The sequence below is a fragment of the Brachyhypopomus gauderio genome, chromosome 15 (genome assembly GCF_052324685.1).
Source record: "Brachyhypopomus gauderio isolate BG-103 chromosome 15, BGAUD_0.2, whole genome shotgun sequence".
NCBI classification, from domain to species: Eukaryota; Metazoa; Chordata; class Actinopteri; order Gymnotiformes; family Hypopomidae; genus Brachyhypopomus; species Brachyhypopomus gauderio.
In genome coordinates this window covers 10,955,791-10,974,160 of record NC_135225.1, presented here as the reverse complement: position 1 = coordinate 10,974,160, position 18,370 = coordinate 10,955,791, and the positions used below count along the sequence as shown (strand labels likewise).

At 40.3% G+C, this 18,370-nt stretch overlaps 2 long non-coding RNA genes and 1 pseudogene across 3 annotated transcripts; 2 read left to right on the top strand and 1 right to left on the bottom strand.

Annotated features, from left to right (window-relative positions):
* Positions 1-500: 500 nt before the first annotated feature.
* On the top strand, positions 501-4,621 carry LOC143475976 (uncharacterized). Its single transcript, XR_013121195.1, has 3 exons — positions 501-768; positions 3,339-3,467; positions 4,312-4,621. It is a non-coding gene; the product is annotated as an uncharacterized LOC143475976 (long non-coding RNA).
* A 5,115-nt stretch (positions 4,622-9,736) lies between these two features.
* On the top strand, positions 9,737-11,851 carry LOC143476768 (uncharacterized; annotated as a pseudogene). Its single transcript, XR_013121383.1, has 2 exons — positions 9,737-9,909; positions 10,530-11,851. The product of XR_013121383.1 is annotated as an uncharacterized LOC143476768 (transcript).
* On the bottom strand, positions 10,946-12,924 carry LOC143476770 (uncharacterized). The gene is made up of 2 exons (XR_013121384.1): positions 12,446-12,924; positions 10,946-12,214 (listed from the first exon to the last, which is right to left on the bottom strand). It is a non-coding gene; the product is annotated as an uncharacterized LOC143476770 (long non-coding RNA).
* Positions 12,925-18,370: the final 5,446 nt, after the last annotated feature.

The following is an 18,370-nucleotide window of genomic DNA, read 5'->3' as shown; positions in this document are numbered from 1 at the left end:
AATGCGATGGACGTGTAATCTCAGCAACTGGTAAAGCAGTTTTGGGAAGCTAGCAGAGGTGTAACACTGCAACATGCTGTTAGTGTGTAGTTTTAGAAAAGAAATGACAAAGACACAAAAGGGACCGTGTGGGTGACACCTCACACAAAGAGAGGTAGAGTGAGGGTATAGCCAGAAAAAGAAGAACGTTGTCAGCGCTCAAATGTCCAGCATGCCGGAAGACATTGTGTTCTGAGGACAGACAGAGAGCAGCATCACATTTTTATATGAAACATAATTCTGGGTTCTTTACTTCTTAGCATGAGGTGTCGGATAAGGTATTGTGGTCTTCGAGTAGCTTCAGCTAGTTTTAAGCTAACAAATTATCATCAACATAATGGTTTTCAGAACAGAGCTGCCTGCAGCTTTTCAGAGAGGTTCTAGTAAAAGTGCATTACTGCAATATGGTACCATATATGAGCCTGTGTTAGGAGTTCATTGGTGGGAGGTAACCACCACAAACGAGTAAAGTGCCCCTGGAGAGGCAGCTCTTGTACCCAAAGCTAATGCTAGCCTACCAAACCTCAACTGTGATGATCCATTCCCAAATTGACCAGAAAGCTAATGGACTGTGGCCAGTCAGTCACAAGTTAGTTATTGGAATCAAAAGTCTTAATTAAAATAAATAGATTTGACCTTCCTTTCTCTTCACAGTCATCATGACTCGTTGTGGAGAGAAGCTCAAACCTTGTAACCACAGACTCTGAGTTCAGCACAGGACCCTAAAAGGTAACACACACACACACACACACACACACACACACACACACACACACACACACACACACACACACACACAGAGAGAGAGAGAGAGAGAGAGAGAGAGAGAGAGAGAGAGAGAGAGAACTACTGTGCAAAGAGACGTACACCAAATTTTTTTTATAAAAAAGCATGCAGATGAGTCTTCAAGTCTATTCTTGAGAGCGGTTTCTAGTTGCCATAGCTATGTGTGGGTGCTCCCCCTAAAGAAAAATGCATGATTGTATAACATAAAAATGACCTCGGGATTTTATATTTTCTCTTCCTATAAGTCTTACACTTTCCCAGTATTCCTAATAGCTTCCCTGATTCGTACTGATTCTTCTCATCTCTGCCTGCTCTGTTGTAAATTCAACATCTTTCCCTCTAATAATATTCAAGGGGTTACAGGAAAATCAGTAATGAGTATTTGAGCGTGTATGAAATGGCCAGGGAGAGCCACTCCTTGTGTGTAGAATGTTGTCTGTGAGTAATACGCACATACACACACGCTTATCTCGAATGTCACAATAACAGGTACGTGAGATTCTCAAGTCATGTTACTCATGGTTTCTCTCTTTCTCTCTCTTATCCTTCTCTTTCTATCTCCCCCCATTCTCCCTGTAATTTTGTTGGTTTTGAGCAAAGGAACTTCCCTGGTGAGGTGTACATCCTGGAGAAAGATGAATACCCTCACAGGGACTGCCAGAGGAATGAATATCTGCTCTTCTTCATACCTGTCCAGACTGTATAATCTGTTTCCATCTTCAGGCCTGTCAATATGATATAATCTCTTGGTTCAAGCTTGAGGCCGGTCCGTATAGTATAATTGTCATGTATGGCTCCGCCCTCCACCCCTGTCTTGTATCATGTGCTTTAGTTCCGCCTTTGATTTTGGTTTCCTTGGTTTCGCTTGTGTTTCCACGCCCCTGTTTCCTGTGTCCCCGCCTTTGATTATTGTTTTCAGCTGTGTCTTGTTTGGTTCCTCAGTCAGTCCTGTGTATTTAAGCCCTGTGTTTGCCAGTCCTGTTTGTCAATTATTGTATATGCTCGTTGTGAGTTTGTTCTTCTGTTATTCTTTGCTATTCCTCTATAATCCTGCTTATGGATCCTAGCTCTGTGTTAGTCACTCTTTCCTCATTTAGTTAGGTCTTATGTTTAGCTGCGTGTTTGTTACATCTCTCCATGTTTGCATTTCCAGATATCTCTCTACTCTTGTGTCTCTGTGTGGTTTGGTAGTTGTGGCTGTTTTATCCTTAGTTTGGTTTGATGTTACTTTCTTTGATATCAGCATTGTTGTCTCCTTTCTGTTCTTATTATTAAACACATATTCTCCTACATGTGTGTCCAGCCTACCTTGTCAACACATTGCAATAATCTCCTGGGTTGGCCTGTCCATATGGTATAATCTATTATTTCCATCTTCAGGTCTGTCCATATAGTATAATCTATTATTTCTATCTTCAGGCCTGTCCATATGGTATAATCTATTATTTCCATCTTCAGGCCTGTCCATATAGTATAATCTATTATTTCCATCTTCAGGCCTGTCCATATGGTATAATCTATTATTTCCATCTTCATGCCTGTCCATATGGTATAATCTATTATTTCCATCTTCAGGCCTGTCCATATGGTATAATCTATTATTTCCATCTTCATGCCTGTCCATATGGTATAATCTATTATTTCCATCTTCATGCCTGTCCATATGGTATAATCTATTATTTCCATCTTCATGCCTGTCCATATGGTATAATCTATTATTTCCATCTTCAGGCCTGTCCATATGGTATAATCTATTATTTCCATCTTCATGCCTGTCCATATGGTATAATCTATTATTTCCACCTTCAGGCCTGTCCATATAGTATAATCTATTATTTCCATCTTCAGGCCTGTCCATATGGTATAATCTATTATTTCCATCTTCAGGCCTGTCCATATGGTATAATCTATTATTTCCATCTTCAGGCCTGTCCATATGGTATAATCTATTATTTCCATCTTCATGCCTGTCCATATGGTATAATCTATTATTTCCACCTTCAGGCCTGTCCATATAGTATAATCTATTATTTCCATCTTCAGGCCTGTCCATATGGTATAATCTATTATTTCCATCTTCAGGCCTGTCCATATGGTATAATCTATTATTTCCATCTTCAGGCAGGTCTGAAGATATGGTCAGATATGTCCTGCTTCCACCTCCAGATCCGGCTTTAAACATGTTAACCTCCTTGTCACTCAGGCTTGTGTGTGACCCTTTTGTGAACTCATTAATAGTTGGCTACTGAATGTGTCACGAATTGCACAATCTTCTGTCAGCCAAAATATATTTATGAATATGAACAAAAATGTCCTTCTCTGATCTTTCCCCCTGCGAGTCTATTTTTTTTGTGTTCTCTCACGAAGTTATAACGTGTGTGTGTCTAAAATGTTCACTGCAGAGCACAGCAGTAGAATGAGCACATATGAAATGAAACCATGAAGGATAACTACTGAGGAAGTTTTAGAATTGACGGCAAATTATATCGATACTGATGATGTGTGTGCCTCAGGACGCAGAGAAGAACAAGGTCTGTGTGTATGAGGTTGGCCATTTCGAGGGTCGCAAGATGGAGATCATCGATGACGATGTCCCCAGTCTGGATGCCCACGCCTTCACTGACCGAGTTGGCAGCATTATGGTGAGATCTGGCACGCAAATACTTACGTGTCTGTGTCTGTCTGTCTGTCTGTCTTTGTCTGTTTTTGTGTGTGCATACTTGAGTGTGTTTTTCCAAGAATTATGTTTAAAAGAAAGTGGAAAACTTGCCTAAAGGTTGAGAGTGAGCTGCATGTTATGAATCTTCCAGCCTACAAGACTCACTCCACACACTTTTTAAGTAGACTTACAAAGTAAATATCACCCATCCCCAATCTTCAAACACCCTCAAGTGTATGTCCAACGTGGTTTAAAAAGATTTATCCCCTGAAAACTTGGCAGAAAGGTCCACTCTTCCCTACATCTTCACTATAAATCACTTCACGATCTCTGTTCAATCCCTTTGCTCTCCTACTGAAGGCTTCTCACTCTGTTTGTCCCTGCTCTGTCTGTCCCTGCTCTGTTTGTCCCCACATTTCATCTCTCCTCCGTTCTTCTCCTGTCTTCTCGTCTGCCCTGCTTTCTCAGCTGGGCTACCATGCCACCCAGTGCACACTGGAGAAGAGTGACACTAGGGCCACATTAACATGCATGGCCACCAAGTGGGGGAGGAGGGGGAGGAGCTAAGGGAGGGGGGGGGGGGGCAAGTGTGGGCAGCCCTGGACAGCAGAGAGGCACAGACAGGAGATGGATGCCTGTAGGGTAGCGGAGGAAAGACGTAGGGGTCTGATTATTCACCTACCTTAGTGGGAGGAGAGGACATGACAGCAGAAACTGTAGATGTCAAGTGTAGATGGAAGTGTTTGTTAGACATGCAATCTCTCTTTCATCTCTTTCTCAACCTCACCTCATCTCCCCCCGGTCTCTCTCCCCTCCTCTTCTTACAGTCAACACTAGGCCCTTAACAAATGACCCTGCATTCTGTCCTCTGACTGGGAGACAGGGCAGGCAAGATGACTAACACGGATGGTTTGGATGATGGGGTGACCATCAGTGTGACCATGTGAGACTACACATGTGCTTATGGAACTGTAGTCAAAAGAACACCTGGGACAAAAACCTGATATCAAACATACCATAACAGGATATAACTGGTCTCAGCTTAGGAAAAAAGACTTCTACCAACTGTAGTGCATCAAATCTAGCACTAATATGAGATCTTCATCTTAAAATGTTAAATAATCTCAGCTCAAATATATATTTAGAAGTACTTTGCAAACTACACAAAACAGACATTTTCTATATTACTTTCACCTGGAAATTAAAATAATGAGTTGATCAATAAAAAATGTATGCTATACAGTATTTGTGAGTGTAATTCTTGGAGTCTTGGAGTATCTAGCTAATACATACATTCAGAGGGACCAGCAACATTACATAACGCACAACACAGCAACACACAACACAGCAACACACACACTTATACAACAACACACAACACAGCAACACAACACACTACATAGCAACATACAACACACAACACAACAACACATAACACAGCAACACACACACTTATACAATAACACACAACACAGCAACACATAACACACATCACAGCAACACGCAACACACACTTATACAACAACACATTCACAGCAACACACAACACAGCAACACACACAACACAACAACATACACACTTACACAGCAACACACTACACAGCAACATGCACACTTTGCACAGCTGGTGAGGAACCTTTGTCCAAAATGTTTTTACTGGAAACCTTGTGTGCTGCATAAACTTCAATTAAGAGATCGTCTGTCCTCAAAATATAGAATAGTTACTTTTCAAAGATATTCAATATTCCAATATTTATATTATTCGTTTGATACCTTTCCCTGAGACCTTCTACAATGTGGAAAATAAAATCAATGTAAAGTGAACATGAATATATATATATATATATATATATATATATATATATATATATCATATGAATATATATATATATATATATATATATATATATATATATATATATATATATATATATATATATATATATATATATATATATATATATATATATGAATTATATATATTAAACTCTTATTTCCATTTCCGTAGATATATAAAAAGCTATTATTCCTCAGACACACACTTCCTGCAGCGCAGAAATATAGTAGCCAGGCGTGGGACGGCAGGCAGAGTGTGGTGTGATTGATCTGTTTCTCTCCTTTCCCTTGTTCCCTCCATTGGACTGAGGAATAAGGTTGATTGTGAAAGTATGGAGGAGTGGTGACTGCAGGAAAAGTTACCTGAACTGCATGTGAGGTGTCTGAATAACAGGGTATTGCAGTACAGCCCTGCCACCACTAGAGGATGTGATGAGCTGATACATTCCGGCCTTAAGAGGCAGCGTCTTATTCTTCTTTCTCTTACTCTGCTTCCATTTTCTATGGAAACTATCCTAATTTCTCATCAGAAGCACAGTCATAGTATGTGTTGTCTATCCATATATAGTAAAACAAAAATATATAGTCTTTCTTTTATAGAAACCCGTGTTGCAAAGCTGTAAAACCCAGTCTTTTGCTCTCTCTCTCTCTTTCTCTCCCCCTCTCTCTCTCCCTCTCTTACACACACCATTTGCGCTATACTCGCCCGTTTGCGTCATAGTCACGTTGCGAGTTCACTGGGGGAGATGCAGTTCTTTTTCTGGAGTCCAACAGAAAGACTTTTCACAGTGTGTGATGTAAGCTATTTATCTCTTCCTTAAACAGCACAGTGGGTGTTAACACAGCACAGAGGAAAATATAGATATACATATCGATCAATATATAGATGGATTGATAGAGCGAGAGCAAGAGAGAGACACAAAGAACAAGCGAATGAACCACCTGTTGTTGCATGTCTCCTGTCAGTTATCAAGAACAAGGCTGCAGGTGACAGGTATGATAGGTGATATATAGATAGAAGTGTCAGAAAGCACCAAATCCATCTCAATCTTGCCAGCTTTATCCCCACCTCTCTCTCTCTCTTTCTCTCTCACTCTCTCTCAACCCCTCACATCCCTCTTGTTCTCTCTCTCCTCCCTCTATTCTTCCCTCTATCTCTCAGTGGCTGTTGGTGTCAGTGTTGCGTTCGCATCTGCGTCATTTGTCTGAGCTATGTCTGAGTGACTGGACTGGGTTAAAAATAAAAGCAGGGAGCTGTGTGTGTAGAGTATGTGGTGCATGTAATGTGTGAGTGTGTGTGTGTGTGTGTGTGTGTGTGTGTGTGTGTGTGTGTGTGTTAGATAATGAGAGGGAGAGAGGAGAGAAAGCATGTGTAAGTGCATATGTGTATTTATGTGTGTAGAACCAAACCCAACCTGTAGGTTGTAAGATTCTACAGTCGAATAAGAAATTCTGCAACATCCCAGGTTGGGAGAATCATCACTTGATTCACTTGATAGAGATCAGAGATTCAGTTTACATGCAGTGGCTCATGGCTTTATTTATCCAAATAAGCTCAGGGCTTACTACAGAATCAGGACTTACTTACTAATCAGGGCTTACTACAGAAAGAGGCATGTACACTACAAAACAAAGTCAACCTGCAGGTTTGGGGTGTGGAGCACACATTCCCGAAACAACTCCGTGCCACTCTGTGAAAAATGTCATTGAGGAGTGAATTCATGTGTAAATGAGAGATACAGAGGGCAGACAGGATATAAACAATAAATAACAATGAAGGAATTACCAGCGGTATATCAAATCTGCAGACTGCCCTTGCTTTATAGTGTACACAACTCTTTCTGTGTGTGTAGAGAATGCTGTAAATATGCACTCAGCCTTACATTTAGCCGAAATACATGCAATGATCACATTCTTTACACTCCTGTCACGAGGTGCTATATGACAAACCCAGCATGGGAAGCCACAGAAGAAAGTAAAGAACATTTGAGAGGAAGTGAGAGGAGTCTCATTAGGACAGAAGAGGACAGAATGAAAGCACGGGGAACACAGGGAACCTGTTTAACAAAGGAGAAGGTGCAGAGTGAATGGAGTAATTAGCTGAAGGTGCTCGTGTGAAACGGAGAGAGGGAGACAGAGAAAGACAGAGACCATGAGAAAGAGTGAACGAGGGAGAGAGAGAGCATGAAAAAGAGAGAGAGAGAGAGAGAGAGAGAGAGAGAGAGAGAGAGAGAGAGAGAGAGAGAAACAGAGAGGCTGAACGTAAGGCGTCCTCTGGGAGAGGCAGTGTGCAACCTGACGTCAGAAACTAAAAGTTATGAAAGTTTAATCATCACATAGTGATGCAGGAGTGGAAGATCAAGGAATAGATAAATGAGCACATGATGAAACAAAGATAGAGGCTATTGTTATACAAGAAGTGTGAAAGACGTCTCTGGATATTACAAAGGTATGAAGGAAATTATGGATCAATAGTTACATTTCTGTGACATTTCTCTGACAAAATAAAGATTAAATTATAACACTGAACGCTGAAATACGTTGAACCTTGACAACCTGGTGTAAAATTCCTTAAATAGCTTTTGTTAATGTGTCAGGAAAGGGGCATGCCATCATAGCATGAAAGATTCATTCCTTGATGTTAAGTGAGCTACATGTTAAAAATGCTTTCTGAGTTAATGAAATGTACTGGGTGCAATAAATGGGCTGCAATACTGATGACGTAGTACATGTACTGACATCCAGTAATCTACACTGACATCCAGTAATCTATACTGACATCCAGTAATCTACACTGACATACAGTTGATTATTATCTGATTATTATCCTTTAAATTTGTATGATTTAGGAAGATTTAGACGTGATATAGACATAAAACCACATGTACACAAACATTTAATACACAGACACACAGTTTTAACTTTATTAAGTTAACCTTTCAAACACTTGTTAACACATTTAATCAGCCAATCACATGGCAGCAACATGCATTTAGGCATGTGGACAAGGTCAAGATGACCTACTGAAGGTCACACTGGGCATGAGAATGGAGAAGAAAGATGATTTAAGTGACTTTGGATATGGTGTGGTTGTTGGTGGAATACAAGATGATCTGAGTATTTCAGAATGTTGATCTATTTTCATGCACAGTCATCTCTAGAGTTTACAGAGAATTGTCAGACAAAGAAAAATCAGTTCTCGGGGCAAAAATACCTTGTTGACATCAGAGGTCAGTGGAGAATGGCCAAACAGGCTTGAGCTGATAGAAGGCTAACAGTAAGTCAAATGTTCACTCGTTATATGGAGATAACATATGGAGATATGCAGATGAGCACATTGAACCGTGATGCTGATGGGCTATAGCAGCAGAAGACAATGCAGGCCACTCCTGTCAGCTCAGAACAGGCAAATGAGGCTGCAGTTTGCATCACCAAATCTGCTCAATACAAGATGAGAAAAACAATGCATGATGAGTCTCGATTAGGGGTGTATTCAACTAAGGATTTTCATAGTCGAATCTGATTCGTCAGATTTTCCCTTTAGTCGACTAATAGTCGAATCAGGGGTTTTTTAAAGAGCACCTTAAACGGGATCCCGTTCTCATTCAGGACTTTTTTCCACTTCAAAGTAAAAACCTAAAACACTCAGATAAATGAATAAACATGGTAGGTTGTCTTTATTCAGCTTTTATTTATTACTTATTTATTTTTTAATGAAACGTTAGAGAACATTAACCGTCAGTGCGCATATCGAACTGTCAGACAGGCACTGTGCAAAATGTCAAAAATATTTTAAATAAAATATGCCTGCCTGAAAATATATATAAAACATTTCCACACAACAGCAAACTAATTATAAGGAAAGGTTCAAGTAACGGGGTTTAAAAGCAAACAACAACAATAAATGTTTATAGGATTACTTGCCGAGACGCACCGCGACGAGACGACAAACGGCAAACGTTTTTTTCGCCTTACGCGTTTTAAATGGTATGCCATGTTGGTTGTTGTCGTGCGAAATAAAAGACGTTGACGACATAACTTGCACTTTACTTTATTTGATTCATCTTTATCTTTTTCAAAATACTTTTGAAGTTTTTTTAGTAGACATTATAATCTCGGCGGACGCTGATCCTGTAGCGTGTTCAGCTCCGCTCGTTTGGATTGTGCAACTGCAGGGTGTGATGTATTAATGTGTAGTAAGGAAGATGCCTATTGTTAATGCGCACACATCATTTTAAAATATTTATTAACAGAAATTAGAATGATTTTATTTGACAAAAGGCTATATATAACGAAAACAAAGACATTTAATGTAACAACTAATGCTTAGCAGCGTCCTTGGGCACCCCCATGCAGTTAGAATGGTACATTCGACTATGACATTCATGGGGTTGTTAAGCTGTGACGCATCATCTTTGCGAAACGTCACGTCCGGGTCCAAACACTCGCTGCATTGAGTCCCTTAATATGCCGCAGTGCTGTGTGCCCTGCTGTTTTAACAGATCCGAGTCTAAAACAACGACCCTTTTGTCTTTCTACCGCTTTCCTTGCAATGAGAAAGAGAGAAGAAAATGGTTGCAGTTGATAAGGTAAGTTCTATTTCTAAAAAAAATCTTGACAGTGCCTCCGTGGGCGCTAATGCTAGCTAGCTAACCCCACAGAGAAAAAAAAGCCAACTTGCCCCTTTTTGGATTGCTTGATATTCTAGCTATGGGTTTAATACAATGTTTCTTGCCACATACAGATATTTTAGTTCTTGTTTTGTTTTATTTGTTGTCCAGCTAAAGTAAAACTAAAGTAAAGATAGCTCTGGTTAACTTAGCTAGTGGCGCTAACACTAGCTAGATTAGCTAGCTCGTAAAAGGCAACACCAGGATATCTTTTTGGATATCCTTGATATATTGTATGGATACACACACAACGGTTAGCTGATCAGGAGTGTCCGTAAAAATACCAAGCAAAAATACAGCTGATGCTACTGTTGCATCCTATATTTACCTTTTTCAGTATGCATATACATTACTGCTTAGCCCGTTTCCATTAGTTTATTACTGCCGTACACTTACCATACATAATTCTCACATTTTATTGCAATATATATATATATACACACACAATTTTATAAGGTCCTTATTTCTTTAGCACTTTGTTAGAGGAACCCAAGTAAGCTGTGACTAATGATTAATGATAATTTTTTCTTCTTTTACAGACGTGAAAACTTCACCCCAAACTGCAACTCCAGGGTGTGTAGTTGGCACTTTCCCAATGGCAAAGCTGCTGGACCTTCGCGATTCGCTTGGAACCAGGGAAAGGCTTTTCATTTTCCTGACCACCCCAGCAATCCCCCTAAGCAGAAGAAGCAGATTGTCCCTTCCAGTGATGATGCAACAGACACAGGACACACAGCTGACATGGCAACCCCACAAACCCCTACTACATCCCAACCAAGTCTTGTCATGCTTGAGGTTGAGAATGACATGCTTAGAGAAGAGAACAAAAAATTGAAAGAACAGTTGGAGAAACAAAAGCAAACCTTTTCTTTCAGTCAGATTTCCTCCCATCCTAACAAAGTCCAATAATACACTGGATTACCTGATGCTGCCACAGTATTTTTTTTGGAAGCACTTCTTTCTAGATTTGAGCTACAGTATCATTCTGATTGGACTGTCCAAATTATGCCCCTTATTGATCAGTTACTCCTTACTTTGATGAAGCTTAAATTGAATTGTGGCCATGTAGACCTTGCAACAAGGTTTAATTGTAGCACAGCAACTGTAACTAACATCTTTACCACCATCATCTGTGCTCTGTATGATATTTTGTATGTCGGTCTACTTGAAAACATCCCCTCCACGGCCAAGAATCAGACTTCGCTGCCAGACTGCTTCCGACCTTTTCCTAACTGTAGAATAGTCCTTGACTGCACAGAGGTTGCTGTCTCCAACACAGAGAGGCTTGACACACAGTGTCATTTGTACAGCCACTACAAAGGACGGACCACGCTAAAGGCTCTAATTGGTGTGGCTCCCAATGGTGTGATTACTTTTGCCAGTAACCTGTACGGTGGGAGCGCCTCAGACAAGTCAATAACAGCTGACAGTGGACTTCTCCAACATCTACAAGCAGGTGATCTGGTTATTGCAGACAAGGGCTTCACAATTCGGGACATTTTGCCAGAGGGAGTTCTTCTTAACACCCCGTCTTTCTTGCTCAACGGACAGTTTACACAGGAGGAAGTAAACAATAACAGACTTATCTCCTGTGCAAGGATACATGTGGAGCGGTCTATTCAGAGGCTGAAACTGTTTTGCATTTTGGACCACATCCCTTACCAGTACAGGAAAAATGTTAACAAGATACTGAAAGTATGTGTGTGTCTTACAAATTTGCAAACCCCAATTCTCCGTGAAATTCAATGAAATATCTGATGTATGTAAATCAGTTAGCAGGACAGTGGCAAATTAAAACATGTTTACAATTATTGTGACTGAAGAATGATTTACACAACTTTGCAGAATACCTTTATTAAAAAAGTAAAACCAGATTAAAATGTTTGTCTTTTTTACATTCAGGTAAATGTACATTCAGATGTAGGTTGCCTTGGATCTGATGCCAATAGTGGTGAGTTTGTTTTAGTTTGAGGGAACTTGTCTCTTCATCCAGCTCTAGAAAAAAGTCTCTCTTACTCTCTGCTGCCTGCTGGACAGTCTTAGTTCTGGCGGACCATGGGCATTTCACCTCAATGATGCAGTCATCAGACACTGTCCCATCTGGAGATCCACCAAGTAGACCACTGTCAGACAGGAACAATCCCCTCTCCTGGATCACCACACCAGCGTCCGCTGTGTACTGCTGCTTTGCCCGCGACTCATGTAGGATTCCCCAATCACATGCCTTTAATAAAAACACAGTCACTTACTCTTAGATACACATAACTTAAGTTGAAATATTCATGAAGACCCACAACTTACTTTAGATCCTTCTTTGAGGTTGTACTGGCCAAGCAGTGTTTTGAATAAGGAAGGGGGGTAAGATTTCCAGGTTTGGAAACCGCAACTTAAAACTGCATAGCGTTAAGCTAATAAACCATGCAACATTGACATCAATTGCAAATTATTTACTAACCTCGTGATGTGGATGGGGCCATCTCAGATACTCTCTTGGCTGCAATTTCGTCCGTTTTCGGTGTCTTCGCCCTTTTCCACACGCATTCTACATCGGTGCGGGACACGTTTTTCTCCACCCAAATCAACAAGGCTGCCATATGATGGCACTTGTCTTTACCGATTGGGCAAACGCAGCTGCTGTACCTCACTGCCTGACCCTCAACGTGTACCTGTATTAAACGTTATTTGACCCATACTCACTTCAGTCACCACACCTCAACCTCGTAAATCGTCTTTTTCATGGACGCCTGGACTCTACCCCTAAATATACCACCTGGGAGAACAGATACACTTAGTACTCTATTGGAGTTGAAAGAGTTTAGACCTTTTTTAACCCTCAATGGTGCCTCACTAAAGAACGAAGTTATCGTAAACAGGTTTACAGGCTCCGCCATCCTTGTTTGTTTGGACCCGGAAGTGGCTGAAACGTCACGCGTGTCGTCACACTTAACAAGCGGATAGTCGACTAGGGGGTATAGTCGACTATAGTCGAATCAGCGACTATTGCAGGTCACCCCTAGTCTCGATTTCTTCTGTGACATTCAGATGTCAGGGTCAGAATTTGATGTAGCGCCATCGGTGTTTGAGGCTTGTGGTTGTTGGTGCAATGGTGTGGGTGAAATTTTCTTGGCCACTTTATTATGTACATGTGTTCAACAGGTCATTAATGCAAATATCAAACCAGCCAATCACATTGCAGCAAGGCAGTGCACTTCAAGATGATGTTCTGCTGAAGTTCAAACTCATCAACAAAATGAAAGAGAAAATTTTGATTTAAGAGACTTTGAATCTGTTGTTGGTGCTAGTTGGGCTGATCTGAGTATTTCAGTAATTGTTGATCTATTGAACATCATGAACAACCATCCAATAGCTTGGTTTTCTTCCAGATTCCACCTGAGATTAACTCCAGTCCAAATCTAACAGGCCTGTCCTGTTCTTATATGTCATACCACAATAGAATAACCTATCTTGAATGATTACCCAGATTGTTCATTCAGGAGGAGCATCAGTTCTAATACTGCATGTTTTCTTTTAACGCTCATGCTTTTAGGATGAAGCGCTGGTATCAAACTTACACGCTTCTCACCGGCTTTTAATTTCCTTCTGCTATTTGTCAGATGCACAGAAAATTTCACTCAGATACTCAGATATGCACATCACTCAGATGTGCATAGCAGGTAAATATAAAACACTCAAGAAATTGGCAAGCAGAATAAACAGACCGTGTGTCCACAAAACTGACATGATTATATTATATATTATAACAAACAAACGTTTTGAGTTGGAATGGGAGCAGAGGGAGCCTCTCCAGATGCTTTTGAATTGCAGCAGAAATCAATACTGTCTTATTGCTCTTTTATTGCGCACAATGATGTGAATTTGAAGAAAAAAGAACCCTCAGTGTGCAGTGAACACCAGTGAATATGTAGCTCCACACCCTTCTGCTGAGATGCGTAAATGCGTGGCGTGCTTGGCTTAAATATCTCTGCCTGCAAAAGAAAAAGTGAATGATGGTCCCTATTCATGCTGTGTATGGCCAATCGGAAGTGACGGCAGGAGCTGATGAAGACAGAGAGCATGACTTGTGTTTCAGAAGAGTGTATGAGTGCGAGAGTGAGAAAGAGTGTGAGAGGGAGTGGGCAGGAGAGAAAAAGAGGAAGAACAAAGAAAACACGTTCAATGGCTGCTGTCAAGGCATACAAGAGGAGTCTGTAAGCCTGTCCCTCAGTTGCTGTCAGAGGCGTGACTGGGTGTCTCTTTCTAATAATGCTCCTTGTGCGTTGCTGTGATGCCACTATGTTGCGCTGCTGCAAACGCACAGATCTGAGATCAGTCAGCTCCCTCTAGTCCTGCTGACTACTGAGTTGTCACTGAAAGCAGCACAGTCTGAGTTGAACTAGTAGTTGCACTAAAGTTTTATTTTGCACTGAACCACCTGGGCCCAAGATATGATTCATAAGATTTACTGTTGACAGTTTGCAGTGTTACAGTTTCAGGTTGAGGTACCTGCCAACTAAGATGCTCCTCTTCAATTTACTCTGAAACTCCTGGTCCTCAGGATGGGTCACCTGTCTTATGTCTGAGCGAAAGCTGAACTTCACACGAACTTCACTTTCCAGGAAGAGTTCTGGGAGACCTTTGTGAATAGACAGCAGTAAATCTATTTTATGAATGCTGGTCTGACTGCTGACATTGAACTTCACATCAATATCTTAGGCACTGCCTGTTGGGTTCCAGCACATAAAAAGGGGGGGGGGGGGGGGGGGGGGGGGTTGGGTTCACAGAGATGCAAGTGTATGAAGATATAGTTGGTCATCTCCAGTGAAAGTCTCACACCCCAAAGGGGTGAATGTTACTAAAAGCACTCCAGTGGCAGTTAACACAACACACAAAGCAGCGCAACTAAAATTCAGGTCATCAGTGAAGTAGGTATGAATCAACCTTAAAGTCGCTGTGTGTTTGCAAAGGTGTATTTTGTCATTTCATGGCTGTAGTCAGCTCACCAGAGTTCAGAAACATCCCTGAGGCAGTGTGCGATTCAAATTTGCCTCAGACTGTTGATCCAGATTACGAGTGTAGACACAGTAGATGTAGGCCTATACAAAAATAATACATTATGACTTGCGAATATATACACTGTAATAAATTTCTGTAGTTTTCACAGCATTATTACTGTAAATGATCAAATTCTTACTGTAGAACCTGTTTACAGCATGTTACTGTAGTTTTCACAGCATTATTACTGTAAATGATCAAATTCTTACTGTAGAACCTGTTTACAGCATGTTACTGTAAATCTGCAAAGCATCATGGTCAAAATTCAGTGGCGGGTGAATTCTACAGTAAATATAATTTTGCTGTGAATGATAATACAGTAATTTTGAGCGGGATTTATTCAGCAATTTAAACAGAAATCCACTTTTGCTAATGGTAGGCAACATCCACACAGACAGAGGACAATGTCTTTATATCCTTCATAGCTGATACATGCTGTGTAGTTCGCTGTATAACTATATATATATAAACCCGCGATGAAAATTAAGGCGGTTTTATATGAACCCGCCTTGAAATCACTGTTTTTATTGTAGGCACGTACACCAGCAGCCAGTCCTCTAGTGCTAATGGTTAGCTCAGCTAACGCTATTAGCTCGCATCTTTCAGCTAATAAACAGTCGGTCTGTGTCGAGGTAGTAACGGGTACTAAGCGAGATAAATAGCATTGAAAGCTTTGCTTTCATCAGTTTATTCCAGTATAGTGTAAATGAACATGAAACCGGTGTTTATCAGCTCTCACTTCCACCATTCTAAGATGCTGCTACATAATCCTACACTGCACTGGAAGAGGGAAACGTTAGAGCATTTAGTGAAGCTCATCACTCGTTTTTTTGCTAGCCGTGAGTACCAAGTACGGAATACTGTGTTGCCAACTTAGCGACTTTGTCGCTATATTTAGCGACTTTTCAGACCCAATTAAAGGATTCCCCAGCCCAGAAAAGAGGAATTTAATTGTTTTATTTCTAAAGCTTTTTGTGGTTTTATACAGTTCCACATTTAATATTGTACCTTGTATTTAAATGTTCAAATGTTCTAAAATGTTTTAAAATATTCAAAGCAATACAATAAATTTAATTTTGTGGGACAACAATGTCGTCTTCATTTTACAGTATATAATCCTTTTTACAGTAATTAATTTACTATATTAAAATGAATACAGTAATTTTAAGCTGTAAAGCTCTTACAGTAGTTTAATCATTACTGTAATAGAAAATACAGCACCCTACTGTGGTAAAAAATACAGTAAGAACTATAAGTACTGTGAGTAAATTTACAGTATGCATACTGTGAAATTGATTACAGCAACTTACCAGCTAATTGCTGCCAGCAAGTTACTGTAAATTTCACAGTAATCTTTTTACAGTGTACACTACCAGTCAAAAGTTTGGACAAACCTGACTAAATGCATGTTCTTAATAGTTAAAGAAGGCATATTAATCTATGCTTAAATTTTCTTTGATAACAAATATAATTTGGGGAAAGGTGTTAAATGTATATATATGAATATATGAATTAATTCTCAACACACATACACACAGAATTCATGTTAAATGCACCCTCAGCAAATTGTTTTATTTCAGAACTAGTTCCTCACTCTACAAGTGCTCTGTATATGTGACAATGTCTTCAGGATTGATGGCTTCAGATAGTTAACAGAACACCAAGATTGTGCAAAGCTGTCATCAAAATATAGCATAGTTACGTCAAAGAATCTAATATCTAAAGTAGTCTATATTTGTTTATTAGAGCATAATAACGTGTTATTTCATTGGTTTGGCATTTACCCTGTTTTTTTAAATGTTGAAAATAATAAAAATAAACAGAGTAGGTGTGTCCAAACCTTTGACTGGTAGTGGAAAAACTCTCATGAGAATTATCGATAGTAAGTGATGTGCTGATAGTTTACTGGAATTTACAGTTCCTCTTTATGAATACACATAAATATTAATGCAGTATACTAAAAGCAAAAAGCTAAACTGAATAATTGATGCGGAAATAACATTAAAAGCAAAGCAGAGGGAAAATGAGAAGATGGAACTGGGGGATCATTACTGGTTCTTAGTCACAACTGTGGAGACAGAACTGAGAGGAAGAGAGGGTGAGAGGGGGAGGTCAGAGTTCTGCATAAAGATACAGATGAGAGAAAGTTAAGAGGGAGTAGAGAGAGAGTAGAGAGAGAGAGGAGAGAGAGAGTAAAGAGAGTGATTAGAGAGTAGAGAGAGGGAGTAGAGAGAGATAGTAGAGAGTGATTAGAGAGAGGGAGTAGAGCGAGAGACTAGAGAGAGAGAATAGAGAGGGATTAGAGATAGTAGTGAGAGAGAGTATAAAGAGTAGAGAGAGAGAGTAAAGAGAGAGTAGAGAGAGGGAGTAGAGAGAGATAGTAGAGAGTGATTAGAGAGGGAGTAGAGCGAGAGACTAGAGAGAGAGAATAGAGAGGGATTTGAGATAGTAGTGAGAGAGAGTATAAAGAGTAGAGAGTAGAGAGGAGGGAGCAGAGAGAGAGACTAGAGAGAGAGTAGAGAGAGGGAGCAGAGAGTAGAGAGAGAGAGTAGAAAGTAGAGAGAGAGAGAGTAGAGAGGGAACAGAGAGAGAGCAGAAAGAGTAGAGAGAGAGAATTGAGAGATAGAGTAGAGAGATAGAGAGTAGAGAGACTAGAGAAAGAGAGTAGAGAGAGAGTAAAGAGAGTAGAGAGAGTATGGAGTAGAGAGAGAGGGAGTAGAGAGAGAGAAAGAAGAGAGTAGAGAGTAAAGAGAGTAGAGAGAGAGAAAGAAGAGAGAGTAGAGAGAGTAGCGAGAGGGAGTAGAGAGAGAGAAAGAAGAGAGTAGAGAGAGAGTAGAGAGAAAGAAAGAAGAGAGTAGAGAGAATAGAGATAGTAGAGAGTAGAGAAAGAGTAGAGTGAGGGAGTAGAGAAGTAGAGAGGGAGATGGTGAGTGCAGAGAGCGAAGGACAGAGAGACACAGAGACTGAGAGAGAGAGAGAGAGAGAGAGAAGAGGCAGCAAACAGAGAGAGAAGCCGGAAAAGAGGGAGAATGTGCAGAGGCTGAGAGACAGCATGAAGGGACAGCAGGAGCGTATTAGATTTTGATTATGATTGTGTATCATGGGACTTCTCATCATGTTGCTCCCCACTGTCAGTCTTCCCAAATCAGGAAGAACAACAAAAGGGGCGGGTTAACCTGTTGTCATGGAGATGGACATTGCACACTGGCATCAGTTCTTAGTCATCAGTGCTTTGTTTTCATCACTGGTCCACAGTATCTTTAAAAAAGTATAACTCTGTTAGGCTTAAGAGTATAACTCTCTTAGGTTTAAGAGTATAATTCTGTTA